The sequence below is a fragment of the Narcine bancroftii genome, chromosome 4 (genome assembly GCF_036971445.1).
Source record: "Narcine bancroftii isolate sNarBan1 chromosome 4, sNarBan1.hap1, whole genome shotgun sequence".
Taxonomy (NCBI): domain Eukaryota; kingdom Metazoa; phylum Chordata; class Chondrichthyes; order Torpediniformes; family Narcinidae; genus Narcine; species Narcine bancroftii.
This window is the reverse complement of record NC_091472.1, coordinates 33,325,161-33,345,098: the sequence shown is the minus strand read 5'-3', so window position 1 is coordinate 33,345,098 and position 19,938 is coordinate 33,325,161. Positions and strand designations below refer to the sequence as shown.

The 19,938-nt window shown below is 40.6% G+C and overlaps 1 long non-coding RNA gene across 4 annotated transcripts in view; it reads left to right on the top strand.

Annotated features, from left to right (window-relative positions):
- LOC138760441 (uncharacterized) overlaps positions 1–19,938 on the top strand; it is a 217,856-nt gene that overhangs the window by 55,889 nt on the left and 142,029 nt on the right. The window contains exon 3 of one of the 4 annotated variants that reach the window (XR_011355605.1): positions 6,709–6,928. The exons of 2 other annotated variants lie outside the window; for them this stretch is intronic. This is a non-coding gene — a long non-coding RNA (uncharacterized lncRNA). Of the gene's footprint in view, positions 1–6,708; positions 7,276–19,938 lie in introns of all 4 variants that reach the window. One more of the 4 variants, XR_011355604.1, reaches the window with a different exon arrangement.

The window sequence follows — 19,938 nt, the reverse complement described above, 5'->3', positions numbered from 1 at the left end:
TGAGATCAGGTTTACAGCTTCAGATTGAAGGCATTTCAACAGAACTTGGAGCAAAGATAAAATAGTGCAAAGCTAAAGGGAATATCATTGCTTGGCTGATGAGGTTCAAACTGTAATCTAATAATGTCCTTCAGTAGTTCAATGTGGACTCTCCTACTGCTCACTGATATATTAGTGTTTTGTGTTTTTTTTGGTACATTGTCCAGGTGCTCTCTTTCCCCTTTCCTGATAGAATTGATCATGGAGTTCATTCCAACAACCATATGCTACTGGTGGAATTTTTCACGGATTGTAAATACAAGTGGTGTGCGAGCTGTGAGGAGGAGAGAGGGAAGTAGTGGAAATCAATGTAATTTAGATTATCTGTTTTTAGGCCTGCCAAGTTCTTTCCAAACTGGCCTCCAGACAAATACTTGCAGGCGTTCTCCTCTTATGACTTTAATAAAGCAGCACATGATGCTCATAAAATGTGCATTTTTAAATAGTGATAAGATAAGATGTGGATGAATTTAGTGGTATTTATTCCTTGGCAAACAATGCCAAAATAAATGAACTTGTAGAACAAGATGTGCTCTGCTTTGGCAACACGGGATAGCAATAGCAAATAAAATTACCATGAATATTATTGAATTGTTGTGTAAATCCAGGTGGTACATAAATGGTCTTCAGAAGCAGCAATCTGCCAGTTTGGACTTGTGGTGACACCAGCCTTGTATTTCCAGGTTTACTCAAAATAATTCTGAAGTGGTGAATGCGGACTTAGTTTTCACATTTAAGAAAAATTGGGACATGTGCATGTATAGGAGGTTATGGAGACATAGAAATTTAAAAAAAAATCATTTATAAATTACTTAAATTCTTTGCATTGTCATTTGCTTTCTTCAGTAACTTTGGCTTTTCCTATCGATACTGAGTGGTAACTTAGTGTGAGTGTGGGAGAGATCCAACAAGGGATGTACGAATGGAGTGGTGGTGTAAGCATGCCCTGATGACTTTTAAAAAGAATTCTTCCTTTACAAATTTTCCTTTCCAGCAGGTAGGTGGTCAAACAGTCAGGTAGCGCAGGTATCTGACAGGGAGTCTTCAAGAGCTTGGAACCCTTGGTGCAGTTTTTGGCAATCAGGAGAATGATAGGTGTGCAATTAGTGCTTGGGTATGGTTGGAAGAGTAAATAGGCTATTATTGCATCTTGGAGACAGAGGCTATAATGTGAGGATTTGATTAGAAGTGGTCATTGATATTTGATAGCTCTTTAGTGGTCTGAGCCAAATCAAGAATATGACCAGCATATTTTCTTCCCAGTCCAAGGTCAAGACAGCAAGTCACAGTAATTGAAATGGGTCTGAAGGATCCCTTTGCTCCCAGGAAATAAACACCCTAAACTATTACACTTCTTCAGTTAGTTTATTTAAGTTTGGCCAGAGAGTAAATACACTGTTATATTTGAAGTTTTGGAGAAAACTCTAACAATGATTTGGCTCCTGACTTTAGTGAGTACAGAGATGACACAGAAAGACATCTGAAATTACACTACATACCGAAGATTTATTAGAGAATGAATGTGGTCAGCATTCAGAATAATTTCTGATAACACACAATTTTTAATTTATAAAATTATAATCTTGCATTATATACATTGATTGGGAGAGGCTGTTTTCAAGTAAAGGGACATTTACCAACTGGAAGGCTTTTAAAGAAATGAAAGGGAAAGTTCAGGGACAGCAGTTCCTGTTAGAAGAGGGGCAAGACTGGTAAGATTAAAGAATGTAGGATGACCAGGGATATTGAGTAAAGAAAAAGAAGGAGGCATAAAGTCATGTGAGATTAAGTGATTCCTTTGAAGAGTATGCAAGGCATAGGAGTTCACCTAAGAGAGGGTATGACATGGCTTTGGAAAATAAGGTTGAGGAGAATCTTAAAATGTTCTACAAGTATATTAAGGCAAAGGAGTAACTAGGGAGAGAATTAGTTTCTTTAAAGATCAGCAAGGTTGTCTATGTGTGGAGCCATAGGAAATGAATGAGGACTTAAATGAGAATTTATCATCTGAATTAACACAGAGGAAAACATGGATCCTAGGGTACTTGGGGAAGTAAATTGAGGTGTATTGAAGAGAGTAAATATTATAGAGGAGGAGCTGTTGGGGTTCTTAAACACATGAAGATAAATCCCTGGTGCCTGGTCAAGTGTATCCTAGAATGTCATACAAAGCTAAGGAAGAAATTGCTGAAGCCAATGGCAGAGATATTTGCATCATCATTAGATATGGGTGAAATGGTGGAAGACCAGGAGGTGGCCAATCAGCTTTATTTTTGAAAAAGTCTGCAAGGTCAAACCAGAGAACTTAATGTCAGTTATGGCTAAGATACTGGAGGGGATTCTGAGGTCAGGATTTGGAAAGGTGAATTCTAATTCGGAATAATCAGCATGGATTTGAGCATAGGAAATCATGTCTCACGATTGGGTTTTTTGAAGAGGTGACCAAGAATATTGACAAGGGAGCATGATAGACATTGTCCATATGGATTTTAGGAAGGCTTTTGACAAGGTTCCACATGGTAGGCTTGTACAGAAATTCAGCTCAGATGGGATCCAGGCTGAGTTGGCCATTTGAATGCAGAAGTTGCTTGACAGTAGATATCAGAGAGTGGCAGTGGAGGATTGTTACTGTGGAGGCCTGTTACCAGTTGTGTGCCACAGGGATCAGTGCTAGGTCCACTATTGTTTGTCATCCACATTAATGTCTTGGATGACAGTGTAGTTAGTATGGTTAAGTAAGTTTGCAATTACATCAACATAGCTGGTATTGTGGACAGTGAAGAATGTTATCTGATAATACAACAATAATGGATAATAATTTCTTGAAGGAGGGCTCAGCCCTGAAATGTCGGCAATATATATATTTGTCTCCGATACACACTGAAAAGATTGGCTGGATTTATCCAGCATTTTGGTGTGTTTTTAGAACTAAATGAATGTAGGCCAAGGGACGGCAGATGAAATTTAACTCATACAAGTGCAAAGTCTTGCATTTTTGTAGAATAAACAGGAATGGGATTTTCTCAGTCAATGGTAGGATCGTGGAGAGTGTTGTAGAATGGAGAAACTTTATACATGTTTCCATGAAAGTGGTAATGCAGGTAGACAGGGTGGTGAAGAAAGCATTTGGCAAGCTTGTATTAATTAGTCAAGGCTTTGAATAGAGGAGAAAAGACAATATTACAACTGTACAAGATGTTGGTGAGAAAAATATTTGGAGTACTGTGCCTATTTCTAGTTACCTATCTGCAGGAATTATATCATTAAGCTGGAAGGAGTGCTGAAAAGATTAAAATACCATATATATGTTGAAATCATTGAAACGTGACCAATTTTTAGGGTAAAATTTAGACGGTTGACTATTACAACTTTTGACCACAGTAAGTATCTGCATCATTCGAGGCATTGGGAGCTTGGATGGGTGGCTGGCCGGAACTGGTGGTAAGTCCATGTCGGGCATTGATAGCTTGGATGGGTGGGTGGGTGGCCAGGACCAGTTGGTAAGTCTGCGTTCGGGGCTTAGAAACCTCAGCTGAGTAGACGGCCAGGGCCTCGGCGAAAGTTCGTGGTTAGGGCTTCGGGAGCTCCAGTGGGGAGGCAACTGGGGCCTAGCCAAGAGCATGCAGTGGGGGCATCTGGATCTTCAATGGACAGGTGACTGGAGTCTAGGTGAGAGTCCATAGTTAGGGCATTGGGAGATCTGGTGGGCGTGTGGCCTAGGCCAAGGTGAGATCAGGGCATTGGGAGCTCTGGTGAGTGGGCATTAAGGACTAAAAATAAGGGGGAGGTGTCGACTTTTACAGGCGCTATATGGAAAATAACAGATTTTTAGGCCAAAGATAGGGGGATCTACTTTTACATGTTATCAACTATTACATTTACTGGGACTGGTGGACTTGAATTATAAAGGGAGTCTGGATAGGCTGAGACTTTTCACCCATGAGCATAGGAGGTTGAAGGTTATAAAATCATGGATAAGGTTAATAGTTAATAGAAATTTTCCTGGGCAGGGGAATCTCAAACTAGAGGACATAGATTTAAAGTGAAAGGGGAAAGCTTTAAAAGGACCTAAGGGGAACCTTTTCACATAGTGGATGATGGGTATTTCGAACAAGCTTCCAGAAGAAATGATAGAGGCAAGTTAAAAAAGAAAAGACATTCAGACACGTCTGTGGAAAGGAAAGGTTTTGAGTGGCATGGGTCAAATACAGGGAAATAGGATTAGCTTGGTCAACATGGACAAGTTGGGCTGAAGAATCTGTTGCCATGCTGTTAAATTCTATAACTATTAGCTGCTATCCATAAATTCTCCAACAGATGGATTGCAATATCAATAAATTTAAAAAGTGTAACATTGTAACTTTACTTATGATAGAGTACATAATATTTTGAGCTCATCGGAGATCTTAAAATTATCTAGAAATGAAATTGTAGAAAAGGATATCTTACGTTTTATGTTTATGCCCTGAATATGCTGATCTTTATGAAATTCTCGTATCCTTCTCAGTGAATCTGAAAGCTCACAGAATATGTATTTTCTATATTGTTTTTCTCCAGGTGTATGCATCTGCTCCTCCTCTGTTATCCCTGTTCTCTCACTCCTCTATCTGAGTCTCTGTATCATGCTTGAGGACTCAATTGTTTATTTTTTTAGCCAGGTTCAAATCCAATGCTGTCTGTAAAAAGTCTGCATGTTCTCCCCATTTCGTGAAAGGGGTTTTCCCTAGGTGCTCCAGTTTTCTTCACCCTCGAAAATATATGGGGTTGTAGGTTAATTTGGGTGTATTCAGATGACACAGGCTGGAATTGAGTTGTAGCATGCTGTAAATAAAATTTAAAATTAAAAACTTTAAATGAAGGTAATGATTTTTAAACCAGAATAAACATAGCTATGCTGATCTAATGGGTACTGGAATGGCCCTCAAGAAGGATCTTCCTTCCTCCCACTGGCTCACACTAAGGAGGTGTATGGGAAAGGTTCATGAGATCAGTGTGCCAGGTTATCAAGTCTACCTTAAATGTACAAAGTCTTGATGAGGAGGGACTTCACATGGTTTTATGTGAAGCTGAGGCTATCCTCAATGGTTGTCCAATCACCAAGGCTTCTATGGATCCAAATGATCTTGAAGTGCTTACCCCAAACCAATGCTCAACTGGCCAGGTGTGGTCAGTGGGAGGAAGGAAGATCCAACTAATTCCTTTCTATAGTAATGTATTATGGATTTGACCCTGATTCCAGATTTCAATTGCCTCCTTCAACTCGCATTGAGCTCCCACAAATTTGGTACCATTGTCAGAACATAGTTCTTTCACTTGATCACATCTGACCTGTTGAATCATTGCTCCTTAATACCATGCCATTGATGCCACCAGGGCAGATCATAAGAAAGACATATATGCTCATTGCAGGTGGAGACGTCCAGTATATGTTGGACTTATTTTGGAAAAGATGGGTTAAGGTACGTCTTCCCCAAATGCAGAAGCATCAGAAATGGTCCAACATCAGGTGTAACTTTACACCAGGAGATTTCATCGTCATTGTTGACGATTCAGCACCTTTAAACTCCTGTCTAACTGTAAAAATCGTAGAAACTATTTTCAACAAAAGGGGACTTGTACATCATGTTCAGATCAAGACCAAAACTGGCTTTCTGAACAGACCCACCAACAAGGTCTGTCTTTTAAAGGAGTTGAAGGAACTTTGACAAGTCTAAACTATCTTTATTTGTTATTTTTTTTGTACTTTGCCCTCTACACAGACTACAGAGTAGTGGTAAAGATTACTCCTTTCAAGGCTATGTGCTAGTAACCTCTGGCCTTATGACAAATAAAGAAAATAATATCTGCATAATGTTCGAATGTTACATGGTTAATTGTTATTTATAATTAATTGTATAATTATGTAATTATTATTGGAGACATTAGGTCTCATTATAATAATTAGAGGCTGGTGTAGGAGCCAGGGGGTTATTCCTTGCCTGCGGTTTGGCACTATTTTGAATGTTGAAAGACCTGGACAGAGTCGATGTGGCAAAGTTTTATTTTTATGGTACAAGAATCAAGAACAAGAGGGCACAACTTCAGGATTGAAGAACACAATTTAAAACAGAGGTGCAGAGGAATTTCTTTAACCAGAGAGTGGTGATTCTCTGGAATTTGCTACCAAAAGCATCTGTGGAGGTTAGGGTGCTGGGTATATTTAAGGCAGAGATTGATATATATCTGAATAGTTAGGGTATCATAGGTTATGGGAGAAGACAGGAAAGTGGCGCTGAGAGTGAGAATGGTTCAGCTCATCGTGGAATGGTGGCGTGACTCGATGGGCCAAATGGCTCCTATATCCTATGGTCTTACTTCTATGTTGATCATACCTTGCTAGAGGTTTGCACTGACATTGAAGTCACCTGAGAAAATCAGCTAATCTCCTTCTGGTGTACAGACCTGGGTTTTCCAAATTTGGTGAAGAAATCTCCAAATCCTGGCGGAGGGAGGGGGCGGTGTGTGCTTTTTAGTTAATACAGCCTGATGCATGGACTTTGGGGTAATGTCAACTTCCTGCTTCATTGCCTTTGATTGAATTTCGATTAAATGCAGATTTTTCTATCTATCTCATGTGTCCCCATCAGTGATTCTTACCATGGAGTATATTTCTCCCAATGCTGATTACAGACAGGCACTTGTGGAGCTGCATGATGTGCTCTATCAACAAGAAATGGCCTACCCATCACACTACAAATCCTAGTTGGTGACTTTAACCAAGCCCATCTCAAGAAATCCCTACCCAATTACCACCAGCATGTAACCTGCTGTACCGGATATCTCAGCACACTTGATCACTGCTACACCAAGATAAGGAAGGCCTACCATTTATTCCTGAGACTGCATTTTGGTAAGTTGGATCATCTGGCTATGCTTGTTTGCTTTCATACAGACAGACCCTAAAAAGAGAGTCTCCAGAGATGACAGCCAGAAGGTGGAATTTGGAGGCTGTAGAACAGTTACAGGACTGCCTCGAGTCAGTGAATTGGCCAGTGTTGAAAAACTCAACTGAGGATCTGAATGATTACACCAGAGCCACTGCATACTTTATCAAAACAGTTGTGGATGAATGTCTCCCCACCAAATCGTTCAGGGTTTACCCCAATCAGAAATCATGGATGAACAATAAAATCCAGAAGCCACTGAGAGCCAAATCACAGGAATTTAAGTCTGGAGATCCAATACACAACACAAAGAGTAAGTACAGCCACCTCCAATACCACCACAATGACCTTTGCCTGGACTCACAAGTTTGTTCCACTTCTTGAAAGAACGGAACCTTCCCTACTCCATTGATTTGCCAGGTTATTTAAACAGACACTGTCGGGTCTGCACGGAGTGCAAACCACAGCTCTTCTGGCCCGACAGGTCGCACTTCATAAAGGCCCTTTGAATGACTCAGTATCGATTTCAAGGGGCCCCTGCCCTCGTCCAGTTATTTCCTGAACATCATTAACAAGTACTCCAGGTTCCCTTTTGCCATCCCCTGTCCCGACATGACCTCAGCCACCATCGTAAAGGTGCTCCGCAGCATATTTACCCTCTTCGGGTACCAAAATTACATCCAGTGATCGGGGGTCCTCTTTTATGAGCAGCAAACTGCGGCTGTACCTGTTGGCTAGAGGCATTTCCACTAGTAGAACGACCAGTTACAACCCTCGGGGGAATGGCCAGGTAGAGAGAGAAAACGCCACAGTTTGGAAAGCTGTCCTCCTGACTTTTAAATCAAAAGGCCTGGTGGTGTCCCATTGGCAGGAAGTCCTGTCAGAAGCACTCCATGCCATCCAATCTCTACTATGCACCGCTACCAACTCAACCCCATATGAACGTATGTTTTCCATCCCTAGGAAGTCAGTTACTGGAACTACACTACCACCCTGGCTCTCATCCCTGGGACCCATCCTGCTGCGGAAACATGCGAGGGGCAATAAATCTGACCCATTGGTTAAAGAAGGGCAACTCCTGCATGCCAACCCTCAGTATGCCTAAGTGGTGTACCTGGATGGCCATGAGGACACGGTCCTCGTCTGGGACTTGGCGTGTGCCTGGCCTGCTGGACCCCCCTACCCCCTTCAACCCAGGTCCTACCTACACCAATACTGCCCCTGTCAGTGCAAGTCAGTGACCCATCCCCTCCCACCACGCCATACACCCCGGACCCTACTCCAGCTGCTCCTACCACCACGACTGCCTCCACATACAGCCAAGCTCCACCTCCTATTGAGCCAGCCTCCAGACACATGACCGGCAATGGTGCCGGTCACAGAGGCAAAGGTGACCACCCAACTGGCTGAGTCTCTAGGACTTTTAACCCAGCGGGGTTTTGTTTTAAAAGAGGGGGTGAATGTTGTGATACAAGTGTGTGTATATATGACTGTCAATGGGTAGCTGGCCTGTCCCCCACTGGTGACTTGCTCCCTGGTAACTCCTACCCTTGTGACCTGGGAATAAAGGTTGATCTCCCTCTCCCTGTCCTCAGTCGAGCACTTGGAATCAGGCCAGCTAAAAGTCTAAAGTGTATCAAAGCCTATTGTTCCTCACTCTATGGCTTTGGAGTCATTGATAGAGCATAGCAGGGATGTAACCGCCTCCAGGTGCCTATTAGGTTTAGATCCTTCATATATGCTAGCATGGCTTTTGATGCCTTAGATTTTGTGAGTGACTGTGTGGATTTGTACAATATAGGATCTAAACAAAAATTAAAATCTCCAATTAAAAAATTGTTTTGACCTCCATCTATTTTAAGAAAGACCCTTTGTATAAATAGCTCATCATCTGTGTTTGGTGCGCAAAGGTTCTTAAATGACAAAGCCTCTGAGTAGATCTGACAGTGTGCTATTATATATCATCCCTTTGGATATGCTACTACCTCCTTCATCATACTGGAACATTTTTATTTATTAAAATGCCTACTGCCCCCCCCCCCCCTTGCCTTGGAATTATATGAAGACGATATTACTTGTCTCATCCAATCTATTTTTAGTTTGGTATGTTCATACTTTCTGAGATGTGTTCCCTGTACAAACGCTATATCTGTCCCTAATTTTTTGAGGTGGGCCAAAACTCATTTTCTTTTTCATTCCATCCATTTATATTAATACTCACAAATTTTAATATCTTATTCATTGATATCTATGTTTATGCTTATCTGTTTCTGGAAGCCCACATATGTTCTTCTACAGCTGTGTGCATGCCTCACTTCAAGTATTTCTTTCCTTCACATTGGCGGCTCCGCTGAAACAAAAACATAAAAGAGAAAAGACAGAAAAAAGCAACAAATCTCTTCTCTATATTTACTAAATGTTCTCCTTTTTATTTTGGCACCAATAGCTAATCCCTTGATGCCATTGACCCCCTTCAAGCCGGCCCACCTGCTGTTCTCATTGAAGCTTTTAACCTTCTATTTGGTTATCTTTCCCACTCCTCATTGTATATATTTACAATAATTACATCGACTATCATTCTCTCCTCCTATTATTATTACATCCCTTAAATTATGTGCTATATTGCTTTGTTATCCATTTTTGCATTATACAAAAACTGTCAAGGAAAAGGATATCTCATTATTTTCCTTATCCCTTATGCCCTTTGTCCCTTATTCAATTTTCCTTGCTTTTCCATCTCCCCTTCAGGTCTTCCTTTCATTTTCTGTGTCAGCTCCATTGCCTCTCAGGGACCTTTTAAATATTTTCTTTCACCCCTGGCATTATCAATGCATAATGTCGCTGGGTACAATAGGGCATATCCCATTTTTTTGGTTCTTTTAATGACATTGAATTCTTTCCTCTTCTTGACCAGTGCCACACAAATCAGGGAAAAAGATGATCCTTGGTTCTTAGTCTATCTATGATCCATCATGTTCCCTGGCCACGTGGAGTATCATCTCCCTGTCTTAAGATTTTTGCGGTCTTATCAATACCGGGCGTGGGTGTTGGTTCGGTTCTGGTCGGAGACCAGAGGTTCAGTGGGCCTTCTCAATTACAATGGGCTCGTTATACCCGTTTATTCTGAGGATCTTCGGGATCCATTTCCTGAAAAATCCCACCGAATCTTGTCTCTCCACCCCTTCCCTTAGCCCCACAATTCTTACTTTCTGCCGCCTGTTATAATTTTCTAGTGAATCCAGTTTGTCCAGCAGTCTCTCTCTTTCCACTTTCTAGGCATCTGTATCATTTCAATTTTCTCCAATATGTCTTCCACGACCTCCATTTTGTCTTTGTCGGCTGCCATGCGGTTGGTTAGAGTGGCAAGAGCAACCTTCACTTTGCCAACCCATTATCTTTTGGGCCCTCCCGTCTAGGGTCTCAATTTTATTAGCTGGTAATTGTACGATGCTCATCACATTGCCAATCGTCGGTGCTGGTCTGCTGTTTGCTGGCCCCAGGCCCCCTATCATAATGTCAGGCTCTTCATACATCCCATCTATCCGGTGCGGTTGCTCCAAAGGCACTTGTCTCTGCCCGTCGGTCTCCCCCATTTCCGGGAGGGCTGGTCTATTCTTCTTACCCAAGCTGTAATGATTTTTGGGCTTTGTTTTCTCTTTTTCTAGCATTTTTCAGTCAATTTTACAGGATTGTGTTAAGGAGCTCTTGTGGGGTCCGTCCGTTCAGCTCCTCTACATCTTGTGACTCCCAGTATATTTATTGTTGAGGGGAACAGCCACAAGAATGCTCTGCATTGACTGGAACAGTTGGTACCTTGCCACCACCAGACTCAGAGACTTATTTAAGGGCTCTTACTTTGCAGATTATTTATTACTGATTATTTTTCTGTATTTCTCTTTTCTTGATTACAATTTTTTGCACTACCATTATGTAGAAATCTGCCTGGCCTATATGTGATGCAATATGTGATGTTCACTGCAATAAATTTGAACTTTGAAGTTCTTTTTGGGCTCATTTGCAATTTCAGGTTTTGAAAGCATATACATGATGACTGATGCAAGTTCATATTTTGGTAAATCTGCCTAAATGCAAGATCAATAGTTTTCAAGCCCGAAACATGGGTTATGTATGTTAATCTTTGCTCCACAAGTACACTGCTTGAACTGCTGAGCTTCTCCAGCATTATGTTTTTATCCTGATCCTTCTACAGGCTTAGATTGGTCTTTAAAATTACACTTTATAGGAGAAAAAGCTAATTTTGTGACTAGCATTACTTCTCGGGCAGCTATGATCTCAGATGTCATGTCTTTCCTTTTGTTAATTTCAAATATTTGAATCATATTGTGTACAAAGCCTCTGAATGGAATGTCATAAATAGGATCCCATTGTTCTTTCTATTGGAGGGGAGAGGAGCTTGTGTTATGTTCTGAGTTGGACTTCCCAACTTCTGTAGCTTTTAATCTTGAGCAAGCAGATCCCAATGCACAAAATGAGTATCCCTTTGCTGCTGCTCCTGTCGAAGTTGCTGAAATTTCCTTAGTGTTGATGGACAGTAGAGGCTTTGGTGCCCTTTCGTATTTGTTGCATCAACTTATTTGTCCCAGGTCAAGTCATTGGAGATGTTTATTCCTATCTAGTTCTTCCACTCAAGTGCCATTGATGTGGACCATGCTGTGGTCTCTTCCCCCTTACCTGAAGTCAGCAATTATCTCTTTCATCTGATTGATGTCAAGAGAGAGTTGTTATCTCAGCACCATGCCATTAGATTTAAAATCTCCTTCCTGTATTCTGTCTCATCATTATTTGTTATCCAGTCTGCTGTAGTGGCATCATCAAGAAATTTGAAGATGTTTAGAATGGTATTTGGCTGTACAGTTGTGGCTGTAAAGGGAATGTAGTGGAGACTGGGTGGTCATGTTTGAGAAGCGTTGATTTTGAGTGTGATCACTCGTAATATTACCCTTCTTTACTGATTGCAAATGTTAAGGATCCAGTTGCAATGGGTGTGCTGAGAATATGGTTCCAAAGTCTGGGAATGACTTTGCTCGGCACAATGGTATTGAAGACAGAACTGTAGTCTAACATAGGTGTGCTTGGTGTTCAGGGGTGAGTGGAGAGCCCGGAAGATGGAATTTGCTGTGGATCTGTTTGGATGGAAAGCAAATTAAAGTGGGTCTAAGTTGGCTGATCATCTAGAGCTGATGTGAGTGATGACCAGCCTCTCAAGGCACTTCATTGATGGTGGACATTTAGGCCCATTATTTAGCTTTTCTTTGGGATTAGTTACCACAATAACTTTTTTGAAGCAGATGGGAACTGTGGCAAGTTGCAGGGTGAGATTGAAAATACCAGTGAATATGTCCTCCAGTTGATCTGTGCAAGCGGTCAGGACACATCCCAATTAGCTTTCTTCCTCTTTCTCTTTCTGTAGAACCATAGAATGTTATAGCGCAGAAAACAGGCCATTTAGCCCTTCTAGTCTGTGCTGACCATCGATCAGCTAATCCCAATAATCTGCTCCCATTCCATAATCCTCCAGACCTCTCCCATCCAACTATAAAACTCGATTGAGTCCGCACCCACTGCATCAGATGGCCTATTCACATTTACTCTTTCTATAACCCTCATAATTTTGTAAACCTCTTTCAAACCTCCTCTTACTCTTCATTGTTCCAAGGAATAAAGTCCTAACCTGTTTAATCTTTCCTTGTAGTTCAATTCCTGAAGACCTAGAGACATCTTAATAAATCTTCTCTGTACTCTTTCAATCATATTGATATCCTTCCTGTAGCTAAGTGACCAGAACTGTACACAATATTCCAAATTTGGCTTCATCAATGTCTTAAATAACTTCAACATAACATCCCAACTTCTATACTCAATATTTTGATTTATAAAGGCTAAAATGCCAAAGGCTTTCTTTACAACCCTGTCCACCTGTGACGCCACCTTCAGGGAACAATGTACCTGTATCCCCAGGACTCTTTGCTCCTCCACTCTCTTCAGTGCCCTACCATTTACAATGTATGTCCTTCTTTGATTTACCCTTCCAAAATGCAATACCTCATGTGTATTAAACTCCATCATCCATTTCCTGGTCCATTCTCCCAGTTGGTCCAGAACCCTCTGCAAGCTTTGAAAATCTTTCTCACTGTCCCTATCTTGGAGTCATCAGCAAAAGCTGATCTTTTTTTCCATGTTATCATGCAGATAATTGATATAGACAATATATAACAATGGTCCCAACATAGATATCTGAGGCACACCACCCTTCACAGACCTCCAGACTGAGAAGCATCCATCCACTTTCACTCTGTTTTCTCCCACTCAGGTAAGTTCGAATCCAGTTTACAATCACTCTATGGATACCCAGTGACTTAAACTTCTATACTAACCTCCCATGTGGCATTTTGTCGAAGGCCTCACTAAAGTCCTTGTAGACAACATCCACAGCCTTTCTTTCATCTACCTTCTTGATAACTTTTGGTAACTTCCTTGAAAAACTCTACAAATGAGGTTCTTGCAGAATATAGAAAATTTAAGAGAATACTAAACACCACCTACCATGCACAAAGCCATGCTGACTGTCCTTAATCAGCCCACGGCTGTCCAAATACCTATCTAACCATATAACCACTTACAGCACAGAACAGGCCAGTTCGGCCCTACTAGTCCATGCCGTAACAAATCCCCACCCTCCTAGTCCCACTGACCAGCACCCGGTCCATACCCCTCCAGTCCTCTCCTATCCATGTAACGATCCAGTCTTTCCTTAAATGTAACCAATGATCCCGCCTCGACCACGTCTGTCAGAAGCTCATTCCACATCCCTACCACCCTTTGCGTAAAGAAATTTCCCCCCATGTTCCCCTTATAATTTTCCCCCTTCAATCTTAAACCATGCCCTCTATTTTGAATCTCCCCCACTCTTAATTGAAAAAGACTATCCACATTTACTCTGTCTGTCCCTTTTAAAATCTTAAACACCTCTATCAAGTCCCCTCTCAATCTTCTACGCTCCAGAGAAAAAAGCCCCAGTTTGCACAACCTTTCCCTGTAACTCAAACCTTGAAATCCTGTCAACATTCTCGTGAACCTTCTCTGCACTCTCTCTATTTTGTTTATATCTTTCCTATAATTTGGTGACCAAAACTGTACACAGTACTCCAAATTTGGCCTCACCAATGCCTTGTACAATTTCATCATAAACCCATATCCTTTCTCTCAGAACTTCTTCCAGTAATTTACCTACTACTGGCGTTAGGCTCACTGGCCTATAATTACCTGGTTTACTTTTGGACGCTTTCTTAAACAGCAGGACATCATGAGCTACTCTCCAATCCTCCAGCACCTCTCCCATTTCTAAGGATATTTTGAATATATCCTTCAGGGCCCCTACAATTTCAATACTTGTCTCCCTCAAAGTCCGAAGGAATATCATATCCTGTCCAATGGATTTGTCTTTCTTTATTCGCTATAAGGCAGCAATCACCTCCTCTTCCTTAATCTCCATATGTTTCATGACACTTCCATTTGTTTCCCTTCTATCAATATGCCAGCTTCTTGAGTAAATATTGATGCAAAAAAACTATTTAAGATCTCCCCATTTTTTGAGGCCCCTCACATAGTTGAACACTTTGATCCTCTGGTGGGCCAATTTTGTTCTATGCTCTTACTCTTACCCTCTCACTCTTATATACTTGTTGAAACCCTTCAGATTTACCTTCACATTATCTGCCAAAGCACCCTCATACCTTGTTTTTTGGCTTCCCAGTTTCTTTCTTTAGTGTTCTCTTACAATTTCCATACTCTGCAAATACCTCATTTGCTCCTTGTTGCTAATACTTGTCATACTCTCTTCTTCTTAATCATATCACCAATATCCCTTGAAAACCAAGGTTCCCTATGCCTGTTAATTTTCCCTTTAATCCTGGTAGGAAAATGCAAACACTGCACCCTCAATATTTCACCTTTCAAGGCCTTCCACTTGCCAGACATATCTTTGCTAGAAAACAGCTTCTTCCAATCGACTCTTCTGAGATCCTTTCTCATTTCCACAAAATTGGCCTTTATCCAATTTAGAACCTCAACTCAAGGACTGGACCTATCCTTATCCACAATTACCTTGAAACTACGACATTATGGCCACTGGAACCAAATGCTCACTTACAGACTTTTATCACCTGATCTGCCTGGTTCCCTGAGATGAAATCAAGTACTGCATCCTCTCTTGTAAATACCTCTACATATTGATTAGGAAAACTTTCCTGTACACATTTGACAAACTCCAAGCCATCCAGTCTTTTTACACTTTGAGAGGCCCATTCAATATGTGAAAAGTTAAAATCTCCTACTACCACAACTTCCTGTTTCTTACAATGGTCTGCTATCTCTTGATAGATTTGCGCCTACAATTCTCTCGGACTATTGGGCACTCTATAATAAAATCACTCCCATATGACCTCTGTAGGTGAGTCCAGAGAGCTGTCCTGTCTATGTACAGCTGTGATATTTTCCTTGACTAGCAATGACAATCCTCCCCCAATCATTTCTCTCCCTCTATCATGTGTGAAACACCGGAACCCCGGAACATTAAAATGCCAATCCTGCCCCTTCTGCAACTGTCTCACTAATAGAAATAATGCTATAATCCACGTGCAAATCCATGCCCTTAGCTCATCTGCCTCACACTGAAATAGATGCATCCGAGATCATTTCTATCATGTACATACCTCTGCTTTCTGTCTTTACATGCAGTCCTCTCATGACCCTTACTATTCTCCACCTCACTATTTGCTCTATCACTCTGGTTCCCCTCCCCCTACAAAATATGGTGTAGTTTTGAATCCAATTGTTAAACAAATTTAATGGAGGATAATAATGAACATTTAGAATAATTTGTGATAGTTGCTTTTGAATTCAGCTTTGGCCACAAGTTTCTAAATTCTCTAGGTAATTGAAAGTCTAATTAAGCTCTCTAATACTGTAGCCGGTGTGTCTAGGTTTTCCACTGCTCCTGGGTCTTCAGGGTCTTTCTGAGTTGGCCACTAGACAAATAGTTCATTCCCATCTTATGATTTTAAGCTGCACATGGCTTGCATCTTTTCTCCAATTTTGTTCCATAACAGCACATGAAACTTGCATGTGTTTCAAAAGTGCTTAAATGCATGTAGATAAATTTAATGCTGTTTATTCCTTTACAAACAGTGCCAAAGTAATTGAGTTTGCAGAACAGGGTGTACTCTTATTTGGCAATGTGGACTACAAATAAAATTACGGGATTGTAGTAATTCATTAATGGCCTTCAGATATAGAATTCTGACCATCTGACCTCCTTGACTAGTCTATGCATGATACCAGACTTGGACTAAGTTCACTTGTACTCCTAAAATTATCTAAATATAAACCGCTCTGGAAATGGAAGTATTATTTTACAAGAATTACACAGGACCTCCACATCCCTGTTTGAGTGCCTCAATGACTGGCTTTTTTCCCCCACACGCTCCTCACCCTCTTAATATTGGATTCATTATATTCATTTTAAAGGTAACCAATGAGTTGGCTTTGCAGTGAATGTTTGAAAGGGAACTCAGCTACCCTGCTGAGGCATCCCTCAAAGCTTTATACTTCAAATTCGACAGGACATCCTTGTTTTTTATTTTTTCCTCCTGGAAGGTGGTCAATTAGACAGCCGATCCAGGTAAAATACGGAATTTTCAACAACTGAGAAACCATAGGGCAATCCTTTAAAAACAAAATAATCTACTTTCCCATTTATCATTAGTGGGTGTAGATGGAGGAGGCAAGTGGGGATTTGGAAAGTGGATATTTTATAGTGATGTTGGGATATTGTGCAGAAATGGTAGAGGTGCTGTGATTGTGGCAGTTTTTACATTGCCAAACCCCAACCCTGAATCCAGAGTACCTCTGTAATGTTGACTCTCTCATCCAAGAACACTTTCAGGCAAACTCCACAGAAACTTTGAAGGTATATTCTATTTATTCTTCAGAGGGAATAAAAACTCTGAATTATTTACTTAACTTTTGCCAGATTGTAAATTTTCTCAAATATTTTAAGAGATAACCAATTTACACAACAATGTGCTTTCACCCCTTAGAGCAGTGGTTTTCAAACTGCCCCCTAAACTCACATTCCACTTTATACAATCTGTATGCCATTAGTGCTCTGTGGTTGATAAAGATTTGCTTAAGATGGTATGTGAGTGGGAAGGAGAGGTTGAGAACCATTGCTCTAGACTGAAATGATTTGCTTGAGAAAAATTGTCATTGGTCCATTTCCTTTGGAATTATGAAACCGTGCACATAACGAGTTAATTAGGTATGTTTAAAACAGTGGTTTTCAAACTTTTTCTTTCCACCCACATACCACCTTAATCAATCCCTTACTAATCACAGAGCACTTATTGCATAGCGATTGCTTAAGGTGGAATGTGAGTTTAGGGGAGCAGTTTGAAAACCACTGCCTTCAAGAGTACTGAGATGAGGGTTGTGAGTCAATACAAAATAATGTAAAAACATGCTTTATGCAGAAGATAATTAAAGAATCATTATAATCAGTAGGCAATCATTTCTGACAATCATGCAGTTTTAAAATTTATAATATTACCATCTTGTAGCTGACAATAATTTCTGAAGGCAGATTGTTTACAACATAAATAAATTCTTAAAAGTCTAAAATTATAGTTTTGCATATGGTTGGGAATAAAATATCTAGAGTTCATCAAACATCTTAGAATAATCTTGGAATTAAGTTTTCTAATAAGATATCCATTGATCGACAATATGATCTTTATCATAATGCCTTGAGTAGGTGGACATTAAAGATTTGAAGGTGACAAGCATCAAACATTTAGCATCTTTAAGAGTGGATTAATGACCAGAACCTTTTAAATGTTTCCCAAGCTCTTAAAAGAAACATAGAAAGAAATAGCACAGGGTCTAACTATAAATTTCCAATGCACTTTGGCTGCAGGTGAGATGCCAGAAGGTTGTAAGATTGTTGCATTGATGCTTTGTTTAAAGGATGAAGAGGACATAGACCAAGTAACGTGGGTCAGCAGTTCTGACATAAAAGGTGGGCAAATTATTGAAAAAAAAATCTTAGGACAGCATTAGAGATACATATAGCTTAAGTGTTTCCACACAGGTGTGTCACAGCTCATTTGTGTCTTACAAATCTAATTGAATTTTTTTGAGATGCTATCAAGCAATGTCAGCAAGAGTTTGATGTTGATGTGAATTTGATGTTGATGTGTATTTTTGCAAGTTGTCTAAGTTTAAAATATCAAATTAATTGAGAAGAAAAAGTGGCAAATTGGATTAAAAATTAGTTCAGTGGCTGAAAGCAAAAGGTTGAGATTAAGTTATTTCAGTGAGCCACATAAATATGTCCCTGATGGATGCAGATCTGACAGGTAAGGTGATTAGGAAAGTGTATTGAATTTTGCCATTATTAACCAGAATTCTATCAGAATAATGCCATTATCCGGGCATGTGAAATTTCCTCATTTCCGTGGATTTCTGCGTTTTTAAAATCCATTTTTGTGTTTATGAATTATTTCCACAATCAGGAGCTTGGATTGGGGCGCATTGGTCTTCTCACTGCTATCTTTGAGCAGAAGTGCAGAGGACCTCAGGCTCCTGGCTGGAGCAGGGCTTTAATGGGGAGAGAGCAGTTATCAGCAGCGGCCAGCATTTTTTGAAAGTCAACAACAAGGTGGAATAAAGCAGTGGTGTTCATTGTAACCGGGAACAAGATGGAATAAAGTAGCGGTGTTCATTGTAACCAGAACAAGGTGGAATAAAGCAGTGGTGTTCATTGTAACCAGAACAAGGTGGAATAAAGTAGCGGTGTTCATTGTAACCAGAACAAGGTGGAATAAAGCAGTGGTGTTCATTGTAACCGGGAACAAGATGGAATAAAGTAGCGGTGTTCATTGTAACCAGAACAAGGTGGAATAAAGCAGTGGTGTTCATTGTAACTGGGAACAAGATGGAATAAAGTAGCGGTGTTCATTGTAACCAGAACAAGGTGGAATAAAGCAGTGGTGTTCATTGTAACCAGAACAAGGTGGAATAAAGCAGTGGTGTTCATTGTAACCAGAACAAGGTGGAATAAAGCAGCGGTGTTCATTGTAACCGGGAACAAGATGGAATAAAGTAGCGGTGTTCATTGTAACCAGAACAAGGTGGAATAAAGTAGCGGTGTTCATTGTAACCAGAACAAGGTGGAATAAAGCAGTGGTGTTCTTTGTAACCGGGAACAAGGTGGAATAAGGCAGCGGTGTTCACTGTAACTGGAACAAGGTGGAATAAAGCAGTGAACAGACCATGAAGGTAACAAAAAGGCATGGAGAAGGAAAAGAATAAATTGACTGTAAGGATAAGTATTTTCAAAGTTAATAAAGATAATAAAAATGTTAATATTTTGTAATGTCTGATTTTAGTTTGAAATGCAATAAAAGAGGCTTTAAACTGGTAATTCTGTGTGAAAATTTTCAAAAATTTTCCAAATGGGGGTACTGCCACCCAAAGCCCCACTCCCAAGGGGGGCTCTGTCTCCCAGCTCCATTCCCACCTACCCATGTATAACCCTGGCTTCCTGCCTAAACTCTGAGCCCTTCTGAAAACCACTGTAATACCCTACCCTCAGTTATAAGCTAAGAAAAGCATTTGTTCTCCCTCCAGTCATGAGAGCTTTTATTCACACTACAATTTTATTAGACGATAGAACCGCTGCTCAAGCCTGGCACGCTGCTGACAGACCCTCTGTCCCTCAACATAGCTGAGGAGTTCACGTACTGGCTAGACTGTGTCCAAGCCTACCTGAACATGACCAGAGACGAATTCCACACCGATGAACTCAGGAGGTCCGCATTCGTTTCAAGGGTAGGAACTAAAGGGTATGCAGTCATTAGGGACTGCTCTACATATGATGCTGCCATCGAGGCATTGA